Below are 16,366 nucleotides of genomic sequence, written 5' to 3'. Positions count from 1 at the left end.
GAGGAAAGACACCCCTCAAAATTTAAGCAAACCAACTGAAAACAAATCAGTGTAACAGCAAGCATCCGACACAGTGACAAGGATTTTACCCCACCATAAGACGACTGTATCCAACTCTCCTTCAGACTGTAATGCAGCCTTCACCTACAGGACTCTCTCTTCAGCATTATTCACTGACTGGTAAGTTTTCTTTACCTTAGTGTATAATACAACTTACTGAATCAGACTGTAATCCAAAATATTTGGGCTTACATACCTGCACCCCATAATATTCAATGGCATCCTTCACGTCGTCTTTTTCAGCTGATGATGACATATGAAAGGTAGACCCCAAGTTCTCACCTGCAGTGAAAAACCACACATTTTTATAACCAGCACGACTTAATACTACTTATTTACACCTAGAGTGCATCTTGAATTATCCTACTTGTGACAAAAATCTTAACATAAAATAAATCCCCTCAAATTTGTGCACTCCGAGAGAAAATTATCATAATACAGATTTAAGATGCATCTGGGTGAATTCCTTTCTTCCAAGGCATTCTACTTTTTAATGTATAAGGGAAATTTGCTGAAAATCACTACATATGGTCACAAAGAGGCCATTCCTGTTTCTTAAACATGCACAATGTCTCTCATACGTAGATATACACCTCTGTATCTCTGACACACTGTGTGCCACACAGTATTCCTCCCGCAATTTCAGTTTCCCTATGTGTTGTGCACAGAAAATCATGAACAACAAAGTCACAGGCTTGAAATCTTGAAGACCCCAGCTTTATTCCTTGCACGACACAAATCTGTCTCTAGACATGGATCTAGACAGAGTATTTCAGTCAAACTGCTGCCCCATCTGTTCCAGAAGACATGGACGGGCCACTGAATGAAAGACAGGCTTGTGAAATGTGGAGAAATAACCCATGATCCGGATGTTTTTACTGTTGAAAACTGGATTCCATCCTTTCCTCTCTAGAATTTCTACGTAATACTGGACAGGTCACAAACTCCTCGGAAGCAGTCACTCACTCAGTCTGGGCTCCCCATTATGGGGTGCCTACCTTGAATCTCTGTTATATCTGAGAACTGGACTCCAGATAGTTCCAGACACAATTTAGAAGCAGCAACTCATTGTATTGTTTGTGTGGAAGGCACACTGAACATTTTGAAGGAACAAGTATTCAGAAAGAAACAAGTCCCAGCAGGTCAAGTGTGGCATCTAAAAACAGAGATGGATTCTTTTCACCTCAATCACTTAATCTCCTTTCCTGCTCCATAATCCTATGGCTTCTACCTAATAGCCTTTCAATACACAAAGCTTCGCTGCTGGAGAGGAACACAACATTCTTCCCACAAGAAAAGCGAGCAAGACAGGAAGAACATAGATAAAATCATAAAAATACAAAAGGGTTCACTATTTATGAGTCACAGGGCCAACCTCACTCTTGGCATTTTCTCCTGTAGGTGACTCCTTTTACAAACTTTCATTGCCTACGTGCTACTCCTAGAAGCCTCTCCACCCAAGCACAGCAGCGGGTGGTCAGTCGGTCAGACAGACGGGGCTGCTCCTACTCTGCTTCCATGAAGGTACGCTTACCAGATTTCTTCTGTCACTTCACCAATGTTCACTCAGGTCACAAACAGCAAAATGCAGGCAGCTTCCTGCCATATAATTTGATATGCGTCATCACCCCCATCACGTAACATGGGCACCACAATTTTGCTTAGAAGATAGACTTCAATATTTTGTGGATGCAGGAGAGCTGTGACACCTCTCCGGTCTGCACAACACAGACTGAATAAGCTTTTCTGCTCAACTGTATCTGCCTGAAAACTGGATAAAAGCAGACCTGCGAGCACCCAGGGTTTTGTACTGCCCTTCTAAGGATGCAAGTCACATTCTCTGTTCAGAGTACGTAGGTGCCTTCGTCTTTTGGATTCTGTTTCAGAGTGCAGTCACTTTCAAATTAGGCACCATGCTGCTAGAATGAAAAGCAACCCTAACTCCTGTTCAGCCTTGCCCATCACGGTCAACAGGAAAGATTTCAGCAGCAGCTATTTGAGTCTGAAGTCTCCCTTTTTAGATAAGATTTTAATAACATTGGAGCCCCTAAGAATCCTTTTCCATAGGGTTTAATCAATCTTGACATTTCTGTATGATAGGTACAGAACAAGGAAGAAGCAGGAAAGATGAAAGGCTACAGTGTTCTTCTACCTGCAAAATTCCAGTTCTCATCCTGTCAGTAACTCTAGTCAGTAATTATTTTTCCAACCACTGGAAAAATAACTCAAAAAACATCAACTAAAAAGCTAAGGACTTCTCCCATTAGCTGTTGCAAGTAAAATTTCTTCTTTTCTTGGAGCAGTAATTCATGAGTCTATTTTCTGTGTTATTGGCTTCTGTCAACACTGTGAAAGAGGATGACTCCTCATTGTCAAGAGTTCTTCACTTTTAGCACAGGGAGAAATTCTTAGTTAAAACACTGGCAGAACCCTACTCCAAGGCTTCTGAAGAGCCCGTCATTCAAAAAAATGTATATAAAAAATTCACAGGGTAAACCAGATTCCAGTATTTTTGCCTGTCATTCCCCCACCTTTTACTCTGTCTGCTCTCTAGCTAGCACTGAAAGATGACTTCTAGTCATCGTAGTTCTTTCCAATTAGTCTTTACCTCTCCACTCTATTCTGAGACTTCCCTCCTCATAAATTGTACATAATGTACATAACGACTTTTTGCAGATTACAGTGGACAGCAGCTACTTTGCTATACAGAAAACATGAGAACACCGCTATTTTATTTTGACTCAAAAATAATTTTAAGAATGTATTACTATGAGTCAGTAACAAAGTAAATAGAATAGGAAATTCCATCTCTCATTGGATATTTAATTATGCAAGATACCATACCTGTTCTCCAGATTTATGAAATCAAGTTGTCAAGGATGGCATTCAATCCCTTTAGAGTCAGAAATATTTGTGCTGCAGGAATCACGATGCTTTGCTGAAGCAATCTAAATTGCTTAAACCCAAATCCAAACATAAAATGTTTGAAAGAAAGAAATTTTTACATCTACTTCTTAGCACCTGACCTTCAAGATAACATATGGGTAAAAACCAGCATGACGCAAATGAATAAAGCCACACAGGAAAAACAGCTGACATGAAACGAGCCATGAAAAGGCAACCTTTCCTTTCTGTGTTTGTAAAATTGTAATGTACTGGTCCATTATGGGGCTACACTCCACATTACTGTGGAATACAGACATAACCAAAACTCACGTTTTAACTGAACAACCTCTAACAAATATCTGTGTGTCTTACCAGAACACCGTCAGTGCAAAATAAAGGGCAAAAGAAGACCTGTTGCTTACCCATTGCAAACACATGAAAGGGAGAAGAGCGAGAGGAGAAGGAGGGAGATACTTCTAGAGAGAAGTTGCATCTCTATTATTGTCAAAAGAACAACAACACTTTTTTTTTTCTTCCCCTAAAGCGAAGATGCCAAAGAACTTGGAACTATTTGTATTCTATACTTCGAAGTTACAAGTCCACTTACTTGTCTACATATCTGTTCACCTCTCTCTGGTTTATATTGTCAATAGCCAATTGTAGAAACTCTAAAACCTGAGTGGCAAATTGTTTCTCATCTGATTAACAAGTGTGATTAATACAAAATACAACACAAATTATCAAATATGCAAATTGATAAACATTAGAACAAAGACATTAAAAACCCATTAAGGTTACATATCCTCTCTCCAATACATAGCCGACCAGCTAGCCGCTTCAACTTTAGCCTTGTTTCCGAAGAAAAGAGAATTCCTGAAACACGCTGACACTAATTTCCTCCCATCTTGTCTCTCTTCCTCACTTCCTTCCCCTGCCTCTGAGCCTGCTGGTCATTTTCCATCAAACAAGAGAGGGAAGCCTCAGAGGAACGTGTTTGTACATGATTCAAAACAACTGCCAGGCAGGTAGAGAAAAGCCAGGCAAGTAATAATTCCTGAAAACTACAGCTACAGCACGAGCCCAAGAATTACCCTCTGTGGCTCACCTGCAGCTCCTGGACAGCCTAGCCTACAGCCCCCTAGCCTGGAATCAGCCACAGCACATGCTCAGAGACCCAGGAAAATCAGGAAGGGGGGGTTTTGAGAAACTGAAAGAAAAGCAAATTTCAGGACTGCCTGAAAAGGGGAAATGACAGCAAGTACGGTGTAGGAAGCGTACATCATGGAAGGGTATGGACAGTGCGGAAAAGCAGACTAGAGGAGGGAGCAAACACATACACCGAGGTATATTTCAGTAGACCTTCTGCTCCCGGGATGCCTTGTTAGAGCCATTAATTTAATATTAGAAAGAAAATTGCAAGTACAAAGTGTCTGTCCATAAAAGAACACTACAAAGAGATTGTTATGAATACCTTCAACATCTTCTGCATCTCCTAAGCCAAATTCCTCCAATAGAACTGCAAAACAAATCAGATGCTTTAATAAATACTCCTATCTAGAAAGACTATGAAGCTAAACCCAGAACCACATGAAGTGAACATTACCTGATTTCTGTTGCTTTTTGTTAGGAGAGGTTTCATTCCTTTCCAAAACAGATTCAGGGGTCTTCAGCTATGAAAGACAATCCAATGACAAAAAAAAAATATCACACTTAAAGTAACTACATAATATTTAATGAGCAGAACAAGTAGTCAGTCTGACATGAACAAATACTTACCTGGGAATTGTTGGGTTTCTCCAAAAAGCCTGGAAGTGAAAAATGTTTTAGAAAGTGTTATTTTATTTAATTTTTATTTAATTCATAAAATTTTTACTCCACTCAACATCAGTAGTTTCTACAACTAAGTATTAGTTGCAAGCATTATTTCAATTTACCTCATCATCCAGCATTTGTATCAGTATACAAGAAATGGACAATGCACGCTTCCCATCATGCACCTTGGACTTAAGAAATAATACTCACAGAACTAGGACAATCCATAGGCAGCAATAAGGATTTGCTTGTTAACAAAACAAGATCAAAATACTTATTTGGAGGAGCTGAATCCTGCTTTCTACAAAGATTATTTCAAAAGCCAAAGCTGGTCTGCTGTAATGAATTACCATAAAATAACACTACAAGTTATATAAAATAACAGCTCTATGACCGTGATGTTGAGGGATATTTTCTTTTCCATCGATAGGACAGAGAAAACATGGGTGCAGACACAGAAATCTCATACACATCATTCAATGAGGAAGAATCAAACTAGTTCTTATCAGGTTGTTCTGGTTCAGCTTGCAAGGAAAGAAAAAACCCAAATGACAATCGGTTGTAATCTGCATTTATAGCACAGTTCCAAATAGTTTCATTTTTTTTAAGATTTTTTTCCAACATTAAATCACTTACAAAACCCACACAATCTACTGGCCCACCTATATTTCTCAAGTCCTCTGCTTTAGTCATCTTAACAGTTTGAGTCCTCTCATGAAAGAAGCGTATGGAACGTTATTAAGAATGGCTCCATAGCAAAACTTTTGTATTTAAAAAAATAATTAAAAAACAAACAGCATTTGATTTCAGGAAACTTGGTGGTCTAGCAGTATGGAAATACCTTAGCAAGATTATCATAGTCACCTTTTATCCCCTTTTTACACTGATTTTAAACTCATCTTAGTAGATTCATACAAAGCAGACTTTCATGACAACTACTCGACAAGTAGATTTACAAACTCCCAAGAGCTTTTAAAGTTTTGCTTCCAGCTTACTAAACTAAAACTGGATTAGCTTCTTCAGCTATTCTATTGTACTTACACTACAAGCAGGACTGACCATTTAGTAAAAAGAAATCCTTCAGATAAGAGTTCTACCCCAACAGCAAAACTTCCCTGCCATTCTACACTGCAGATGCTCAAGAGACAGCATCACAAAGTACAGGCAGAAACCCTGAACTTTTAGTCACATTTTAGCTCCTAGGCAAAGCATAACAGAAAGGTATAAAAAAATTAAGGCCAGGGGAAAAAATGCTTAGCCAGATCATACCTTTCTCCTGCTACATTAGCATCCAAGAATGTTTAGGTGTTCAGACAGGTCAGCCCTAAACCACATATACTTTCATCACTATGCCACAAGAACCTGAATCCAAAAAAATACAAACACATCCAAAGAACACACATCATGCAAACAAGGTAACTTCCTTTACAACTTGCCGTGATAGCTGGTGTTAATTAACAAATACTAAACACTTCATTGCTATAGCGCGCACCCACACCGTAAGTGCATTCCTAAGACAGACATCGATAAAAGCTCACTTCAGCCTATACGTGTTTACAGACAAACATATAGTCCACCACGAAGTTACCAGTCTGGCGCTCCCCTGAAACAATCCGCGAGCGTGCTCCGTGTCTGTCTGCAGCTGGAAGCAACACACCAGGTGATCCTTCTTCCGGACTTTCAGAATCTGTCTGTGTAACATAAAACACGGGTGTGAGCATCGGTACGAATTCTCAACTCATTTCTATGCAAAATGTTCCTGCTAAGCCAACTTGCATGGCATGGAATCACAAAAGCCTTTGATCAGCCCCTTGGAAAGGGCACATCAGGACACAGTATATTGGAAAATCACAGCAGACTTGTGTGTTTTCAGATCTTAGGCAAAAACCTCACAACTCATCTAAACTATTCTGTCACGTTGGCAAACTGCACAGCCGCAAGAGAGAATTAACACGGTAACTCGAGCTGTGGGTTGTAACTGCAGGTCTGGGGGGGACCCAACTTTCGGACTGAACTGGTACCCGATACTCAAATTTGTGCTGATGGTCCCCAGGCACACATCCTGCAGTGGGGAGCAAACACATTGCTACTCCCAGTTGCAAGGGCTGAACAAAGACTATTTGGGCTGAACAAAGACGAGCAAGACAAAGCTTACAGAAACCAAGGCTACCTAAAACCCCCCAATAATATTTTAGCCTTGTATTTTTAAGAAGGAGATGGGGAAGAGTTCCTTCTTCCTCACAAGAAAAGTCAGAGGGGGTAAGCTACAGACTCTGCTCGTTTTCTTCTTAACCCATTACCACAGACAGAACTAAAAGGGCAAACACAGCCAGCATGTGTGGTATTTCTGTTGAACATTACTTTCAAAAAGGGCCAAAAAGGTAGAAAGGCTCTTTCCCAAAGCAGCTCATCATCTAGGCTGCAGACCCTAAGGGCAACCACTGAACACGTCAGCAGAATAGAGTTGTGTGGTGAAAAAGCAACAATCCCGCCAGCCCCCGTGAGGAGCTCAGAGTATTTCAAGCAGCAAGAAACTTCACTGCCGCAATACTGTACTAGAAACCCAACTCCAAGGGCCAGTTGCCACGAGACCCAAATCATTAGCTCGACCTACCTTCATCCCAAGCCTCGCTGAACAGCTAGCACACAGCACAAGTATTTCAAGGGCCCCCAGTTACAAACATACAGCAGAACCAGGAAAAGGGGAAATAAGCCTCAGCCGTGGCAGGGCCCAAGCTCCGAGTGCTTCTGGATCTCACTCCCCACCCCCACCACTGGGAACCCTGGTCTCCTTCACAGGAAATACCTCAGAATCCCAGGGAGATTCAGCATCTTCCTTTTCCTCTGCTCCCTCTGCAGTCAGGGCATCTACAAATGCAGGAAGAGGTGAGACACTGAGCCCTTCTATTTCACTCTGCTTTTCCCCATCACCCCTGCGCCCAAAAGATGCACAGCGGTTCTGTTGCTGAGGACAAACTAAGAAGTGAGTGTTATTCAAGGGTTTCTTCACACCCAGCACACAACATCATGGTATTTCCTTTAGATCGCCACCTCTCTTGCCTCCTCTCCAGCAGAAGATGGCTATGCACAACAGCTGACACAGCTACAAGCAGCACTGAAGACGTGTTTGGGTCACACTCAGGAAAAGGCTCCAGCACGCTGCAGCCCTGTGGCATACAGAGTTTAGGTCACCTGCTCTCCAGTCCACAGCTCCAGAAATTGCCATTGACTACCACCATCCACTGTACAAGAAGTACCATAGAAACACCACCCGACACATCTTCACTCTAAAATCACCAAGAAACAATGCTCCTTTTGTAGCACTACCAGAAAAGATCTTCCTTGACTAACAGTTTTTACCCTGCACCTTCCCAGAAGGTAGACACCTAAGCATTGCCATTTAAAAAGAGGAGAGGCTCACAGCCCAAAAACTCACCCCAAACACACAACTTGTCTCTATCTCAGGGGCTAACATCCCAATCTCTTCTCTACTAGGCACACGCAAGGCTCAGTCTCAGTAGGTTCCTGATAGTTTAATCTTCATTTCTCTGTTTTAAGCTAGTTCATTAGGTAAAACTGATTCAGGATTCGCTCTTGTGGAGACATGCACACAAAAAACGGGAAAGGCGCTAGAGACCAGTGAGGGCACCCGTCCTAGCAGAGGGGAACTGCTGGTTCCAGCCTCAGCTAGGACTACTTACACTGTGCCAAATGCAGGCTTATGGTAAAATGCACCGACAGAAGAGCATGTATAGGCACAACACCTGGAATACAGCAGGTTCTGCCAGGCCCGCTCTGTAGCATTTGATCAGCAGCTACACACGCTCTGGTAACATCTACCACACCACTCTACTCTCTGGAGACAGACGATAGAAAGTGTGCCTTCTCCTCCTGCTCCAAGACCTGAGGCGAGTACCGGAGTGCTCAGCCCTGACTGACATGGCAATGCTTTCAAGCACACTCAAGCGTGGCACTGGAGAGACTTTCTACGTTTTAAAACTGGACAAGGTGAGGCACTGGAACAGAACAGCTTTCTCTCAGATTGACTCAAATCTTTCCCAGGCTTCACCCAAGAGCAATCACAACTTTTCAGTCTGACAGTACGGGCCAGAAAGGGCAATACTACTGTCACACCCAAGACTCTCTAATCCTCCTCTTTTTCAACTGTGCATTTTGTTCTGATCGCTTCAAGGAGAACACAGCAACAAAACCAAGAATGACACCTGCTCCATGTAGCATCGTTTGGAATCCAAGGCCACAATTTGTTCTTCAGGAATGAACGAAAAGGAACAAAAGCTGCTTTCCTCCTTGCCAATGCCCACTAGGGTTCACAGGCAAGGGAAAAGCTTACTGTTTCAGAAGTCAATCACCATTTCAGTTCATTTACTGTGCATTAATATTTATAGAGGAAGAACTGGGATCAGTATTTACTAACTCACTTCTCTCACCAGTGTTGTCTTTGGAAGCACTGTGGACTTGATGGCTATCATTACAAATAGAGTTTTTCACACCCTCAACAACTGCAGTTTGTAGCTCTTCACCAGTGTCTTCCTTTTCCTGCTCCTTCTCCTCTTCCTCCTGTTCAGGTGATTTTTCCTAAAAGAGACTGACCAAACAGCTGGAAATAGCAGAAGCAAGCACCTTCTTAGCCACCCATCGACAACTTTAAAAATGCTTTTCCTGTGTAAGACAACAGGGAAACTTTGTTGAGCTTTGTCTTACAACGCCTTCAGTTTTTCCATGGGAATCTCTGAGGAGACAGCAATGACATTAGCCCTAAGTCATTAGCCCTGGCTCTGCAAAGCTCCTGAGAAGCAATTCTTCATGTCAGCCTAACTCTAGCTTTCATTTCAGTTACATTGTTTTGGAACACGCTCCTTTTCCTGTACTTTGCTCCAGGAAAATCACTAACTTCCTGCTCTCAATCTTACTCAAACTTTTTGGTTCCTCACTTTCAGCCATCACACCAGGTATTTTACTAAATGGCAATAAATCTTGACAGATAAAAACTGTACATACAACTGAGAAAAAATGAATTTATTTCAGAAAAATTACACTGCCTATTTGTTTTCCTGCAAAACCACTGCAACCAATAAAATAATATTGAAAATACTGCCCAGTATTATTCTTATACCTAAGAAACTGCTTTGGTTAGGAGTAAAGGCATTTTCTAATATAAAAAAAAGGATGATCAAAAGATGGATATACGTGAAATATTAACAGAAATCCAGTTTACCTTTTGGTTCTTACCTTTATTACCCTTAGAAAATACCTTTGTGATTGAATCATCCTTATATAACTTACTTTGGTGCCCGAGTGAAATGCTGCTCTTACCTTTTCTTCATGCCTATTCAAGCACAAGTTTTCACTTTCTTGTTTCAGTGCTTCACAGACTTTATTATCTACTTCACATTGCTCTTCTTCTGTATCTTCATCATCTACATGTTCAAGAAAGACAGAGTTTGGTCTTTACTTTCAAGCCTTGGGTTTTTTCCTGCTGACAAAGAACTATTACCACTTTCAAAGCCATTACTGAAGCTTGACTTTTTCTCCTTAAGACCACAACTATCTGAGAGAAGCTGAGGTGTCTTTTTTCCAGTTTGTCATCTTAGATTCTGCAAAAAGGGAGTCATCATTTCTGTGAAACTTCGCCTGAATCATGCTTTTCTTGTTCCAACTTTCTTGTTTATCTTGCAAATTATTTAGATTTTGAAAGACAGTTTGCTTTGGTACTGACTTGCAAGATACTTCATTATTCACTGTCTTTGGAGACATGGCAGTTATGTCAAAACAACAAAAGGAGTTATGTAAATGGCAACAGGCATGTTACCAGATTAATGGAGTAATCTGGGAATGTCTGGAAAAGGAACCAAGTCAGGGATGGGCAGGATGGACGAAGGACTTGGCCAGGGACAAAGGCTTAGGAGGGGATTAATACCTTCATTTTAACAACATGACTTATTTTTTCTGAAGTGACCAAGTGCTGTGTTTTCAAAATGCTACTTTTCTCATTTACTAAAGGAAAAGAATTGTTTAAAAAACTACTTAGCAAATCTACTTTTATATATTAGTATACTATGCAATCTTTTCCAAATAGCTTACTGTTTTTCCTGAACCGCTGGGAAACATTCATTAACAATGTCAAATTTGGCTTCTGCAGCTTCTGTAAATAAATGATTTTTTTTTTTTTAGAACACTAACGACAATGACAAATCCTTTGGTCACATCAAATCTTGAACACTAAATGTAATCAGGCTGTCCTTTTGATAGTGGTCAGGTGTTGGCTCCATCCTATACTTCTAACTACAAAACCACTCCTCACATATGCAGTTCAGTGAGTATTTCACCCCCAAAATACCATGCAGGTACCCTTCTGAAAATTGTTTCCAAAACTATGGTTACATGCATAGCAGTTTTAAAAATCTGGGTTTAGTATTTGTAGTACTTCAGTAAAATTCAGTTATATTTAAGATCGCAGCTTCTGGATGCTTACTTGCAAGTGTGCACAAGGGAAGTAACTGTTAAGAACCCTAGGTTTAATGCATTAATTAGTCCCTGCAAGTACACTTACCAGAATATCCTTAAATTTCAAAAACATGCCAAAAAAATGCATAATTTATATTTAAATCAGTGCAAGAAAATGAAATCATGTTAAAACTAAACATGCTTGCACCTCCAGTATTACAGAGTAGGTTGAACTAGAACACTGGTTCCTCATCGCTGCAGAATCCCAGAGCAACAGAACAGATGCTCCAGACATCACTGCAGAAGTTAATAGTTCTTCAGAACACTAGCAAAAAAAGTAGGCCTGAGAGCTTGTAGCTGATAAAAAGAATACTACCTAAGCATTCACAAAAAGAGGGAAAACATGCAGTGTGAGATTACATGCAAGCACAGAATGCCATCTCAATAGAAGAAAAAAAGATGACCCATTTGAGTAACTCATCCACTGAGCACTCTTGAGTAACCTGATGAGGAGGAAAGGAGAACTAGGTGATGAAGGATTTCAGTACATCTTCATTAAAAAGTGCCCTTTATCGGTTAGGATTCTATCACAAAATTTACAGGAAACATTAACAGTGTTTGGGGAAGAACAGAACAGGTTATATTAGTAACTTATAAACTTAATCCGACTCAAATGACCAAGAACAAATAAAACTGTGGGGGTTTATCTCGTCGCCTATTGCTCTTTTGCCTCAAATCACAAATCTACTGCATGCTCTGCCACAGCTACAGGTCTTTTAGGAAAAACTCACAGCAGAAGAAAGGCTGGCAGGTCAGAGACTGCTTCTAAGGAGAAAACAATATTGGCTAGAACTGTAGTTTCTTTCAATCCCCCAGAAAACTTGCCTTCAGATCACTTATTTTTATAGGACATTTACTGTAAATACACCGTACCTTGGGAGTAAAATCGAGTTCTTCCTCAGAAGTATGCCAACTGACATCACTCCCCTCTTTCTCCAAGCTTCTTAAAAAGTAAAGCAAAATGAGTACTGTGTCTCTCCAATCATTCCTCAGGTATGTGCTGGGTATGTTTAAAGTCTTACCCGATTGAGTCTCCTTGCGACAAGTCATCTATTGCTGTTCAAACACGAATTGACATGTTGAAATTAGATTTGGCATGCTAAAAATTAACCAGCACATACAAACATTTAACCTGGACAACTCTACATGTCATAGCAGAATGAAACTTTGGGGAGTCAACTTAACGTAAGACAGCATGAATGAATGCGTGCATTTCCAAACAACTGCTTTTTCAAGTCACACTGAATTGACAAAACAAAAAAGACTAGAGTTTTATCTCCTTTGAACTTTTATACCTAAAAGTTTAAAAACTACCTCTAAACTAAAAAAAACCAGCATAGCATGAATATGCTACGTTAATAAACAGGTAACAAAATACTGGTGCTTTAGCAAGACGGTAAATAAATGAACTGCTGAAGTACTCATACTGCACACACAAGCACACACTATTGACAGAGATTTTACTGGTTTATATACTCTACTAGCTGGTGCTCTACTCAGTTACAGGTTATTCTGAAAAGGTAAAAAACATCAAAAAGCATAACCAAGATCTAAAGCTTATCCTCAGGTAGAAGAATCCCCAGCAGTTCTCTACGCTGCACCAAAAAGGGTATTCAACAGGCAAAACAGGCATAACCGGGGCAATCTATACTACGCTCCAAGCTTTCATCCATGTTAAGACAGCAACTGGCACACAGGATCACAGGATAAATCAGGTCACAAGGGACCTCGGCAAGTCTCTCAGCCAACTGCCTCCTCAAAGCAGACTTGGCTCTGAGGTCAGATAAGGCTCACAGGGCTTTATCCAGTCTGATCTTGAACCATTCAAGAAGGGAGACTGCACAACCTCTCTGTTTTACTGTTCTCACCATGGTGAAGCTGCCCACATTCCATTAGAAATTCTCTTGTTTCCATTTATGCCTCTTGTACTTTGCTTCCTGTCACGCACCACTGGGAGGCACCTGTCTCTGTCTTCTCCTCACACGTACTGGAAGCTGCTGCTGGGTCCCCTTCAAAGTCATCTCTTCTCTAGACTGAACAAGCCCGGTTCCCCCAGTCTCTCCCCAAAGGCAAGTAGTCCTGTTGCTGGCAAAGTCTGATGGCCCTGCACTGAACTCGCTCACGGATGAAAGACCACTCTCTCTTGCACTGGGGGCTCAAAATTATACCCAGGGAGCTGGACACAACCCAGGGACTGCCAGGTAGCAGCGTACAATCCTCTCCCTCAGTCCCCTGGCTATGCTGCTCTTCATACAGCCCAGGACACCGTTAACCCTCTCAGCCGGCAGGGCACCCTGCTGGCTCATTCTCAGCTCACTTTCTGCCAAGACCCTCTGGCTATTCCCAGCAAAGCAGCTCTCCAGCCAGGCAGCTCCAGCACGTGCTGTAGCAAATGGTTGTTCCTTTCCATGTGCAGGACTTGGCATCTGCCCTTGCTGAATTCTGTTAAGACAGGCCTGACAGCCCATTTACCCAGCTTGTCAAGATCCCTCTGAACGGCAGCGTGGCCCAGATGCACGTATTGCAAACTCAACCATAGCGCACTCTAGCACACCACTGATGTACTAAAGAAACCTGAACTCTAGGAATCCAGCCTGAAGAGTATGAAAACCTCTCAATTATCAACAACTAAGATGAAATAAAAGGCCTCTTCAATTCCCAGGACAGAAAGGAAAAAACCAAATAGAGCCTCCACATCGTATCCATTTCAGCATTCCTCAATTCCTCGATAATTAGTTCTCGTTAACTATCAACACAAAATGAAGTTGCTTATAAATAGGAGATTGGTGGCCTTCCATAAAGTTGTATGATGACAGCCAAACTGAGGTCTTAGACAAAATCATTAAAAGGAAAAGAAAACAAAGGGCATATCGTGTTGAGTAAGTTATCTGAACTTTTGCTTTCCATGGATAGTAACTTTAAGCAATGATCAAAACCAGTTCCCATTCTCCTTTAAAAAGCAAGAGAGAAAGTTTATGAGCTAGTTTTCAGACAGATCTTGATGCCCTACTGTAGAAATGGGATATAGAAAAGTAGTATCTAGGGATCACTTGTTTCTACTTTAATTGAAGTCCATTTTCATTTTGGAGTAACAGAAGAGCATTTTTTTTTTAAATATTATTTACTATCACTAATGACACAAAGCTATCACTCAATTCAGTAATAAAGGACCCGTGCAAAACATGCCAACAAAAAGCGCCCAAAGCCTGCTCTCAAACCTAATTTATAAAACCAAAACCATCAGAATAGAGACCTCCAAGATAACAAACATCACAGGTGTGTTAGTATTTGTACATCACACAACATGTTTCACAGTTGAAATGCTACTGTATGGAATACCTTTCTTTGGTTTTCCTGTTCTTGATGTCTGGCTAGGAGATTGTTGCATTCCTAGATCCATTTAGGGAAAGGCATGTCAAGGACAGACCAAACAAGGGCACCAGAATAAATGTGAATTCCCAGAAATCTGGAAAACCTAACCAGTACATTAACAAAGCTATAGCAATGGGAGAATGTACTGTGACCGTCAGCCTACTCTACAGTTACAAGAAGTAGAAGCCAAACCTATCACAACCTACAGAACTCTACTCTTAAGGGACAGTGTCAAACAGTGTAACTTCATTTACTTGCTCCATTGTAAAATACCTATATTCCAATATTTTGAAACACCGAAACAATTCTTGGCAGTTTACTGTACTGCCAACTTTGTGTTTCTCTCAGCTTGACTAGTCCTTGCCCAGCACTGACTGCCAATGCAATTCCTTCATATTTGTAGAGTGTTTTATACGTACGGCACACTTAAAATCCCTCCGTCTAAGCATCCCAAAAATCTGTAGGTGCCAACAAACTTTGGAGATACACTAGCCAGTTGTGTCAGATGGTGCCTGACGCAAACACAGCCCCTTCCTACCTCAGTTTGAGGTAAAAGCCCTGCATATATTGATTTGACCATGCTGAACTGTTCACATAGAGAAGCTACGCCACCAGCCAGAACGCAGGCTTGACAAGCAGTCAGAGTGAATACCCTGTTCCCCCAGGGCTATAGGGCAGGTCACAACTGGACCAAAACGGGTGCACTGACTGCTGTGTCATGCATGTGTGCTTGTGTGTGTACGCGTGTCTATGTGTTGTGGAACAGAAGCTTTAGAATATAAATCACCATCCGCCTGCTCTACCCATCCTACTTAGTAAAATTTTATTTTTTATATCAATGAATGGTGTGGTTCTGTTATTGCAGCTACCCAACACCAAATGTCTTTGTGACAAGGCCATAACATTTGCCTCAGAGCAACAGGGCGTCCTGCTTATATTGATGTTACCACAAATACATGGAATGGATGTGGCAAGAGGACTCCTATCAAAAACACACATGTAAGAGTTAAAAAAATGACCTCAAGATTGTTTCTCATTCCTTCTCCATTTCTCAGTTTTCTTAAAAGGTGATACAGCAGATATAAAGCACACTGAAGCACTCGTTTCTTTTCCAAGAGCTCTAAGACGAAAAACCAATGGTTTCTGTAGGAACAATACACCAATACGCAGTGCAGCAGCTAAAAAGCTGCCACTGAAGACATACTAGAAATCTGAACCCTCGCTTTTAGAAAAAATGCATAATTACTTTTTGCCAAAGAAATTCCAACTTCAAATCTGAAAAGTCTGTCTTTCGATATACTAGAGGTGGAAGCCATTCATTTGGAGGTTTTTGCAAGTCTGTCTGTAATCAACAAAAAGGTTCATGTTCTGACAAAAAGTATACGCTCAAATAAGCATGAGCCAGCTTCTTAAATGTACCGACTTGCTCACTAGAGGTGAATATTTTGAACAATGTTCAACAAGTGCAAAAGTAGCAAAAGGAGGAAGGACTACATTGAAGATCCCAGAAAAATAGGAATGAAGAGCAAGATTAAAACAAAGAATTCAAAGTGGGTATTCCTCCGTTGTCTCAAGATCAGTCTAGCTTCTCCTCTAACAGGGGCTTCAAAGCTTCCACTGCAGCCTGTCAAAGGGACTCAGGATGCAGGACCTGCGCTTTGTGTGTGCAAGCAAGAGACTGCAGAATCAATGCCACTAAGTGTTCCCTGCA

At 41.1% G+C, this 16,366-nt stretch overlaps 1 pseudogene; it reads right to left on the bottom strand.

Moving 5' to 3' along the window:
* Positions 1-16,366, bottom strand: part of LOC130142100 (ankyrin repeat domain-containing protein 26-like) — a 53,119-nt pseudogene that overhangs the window by 28,186 nt on the left and 8,567 nt on the right.

Source organism: Falco biarmicus, chromosome W (assembly GCF_023638135.1).
Source record: "Falco biarmicus isolate bFalBia1 chromosome W, bFalBia1.pri, whole genome shotgun sequence".
Lineage (NCBI taxonomy): Eukaryota > Metazoa > Chordata > Aves > Falconiformes > Falconidae > Falco > Falco biarmicus.
The sequence above is the reverse complement of the archived record's forward strand: the minus strand, read 5'-3'. Positions and strand labels throughout refer to the sequence as shown.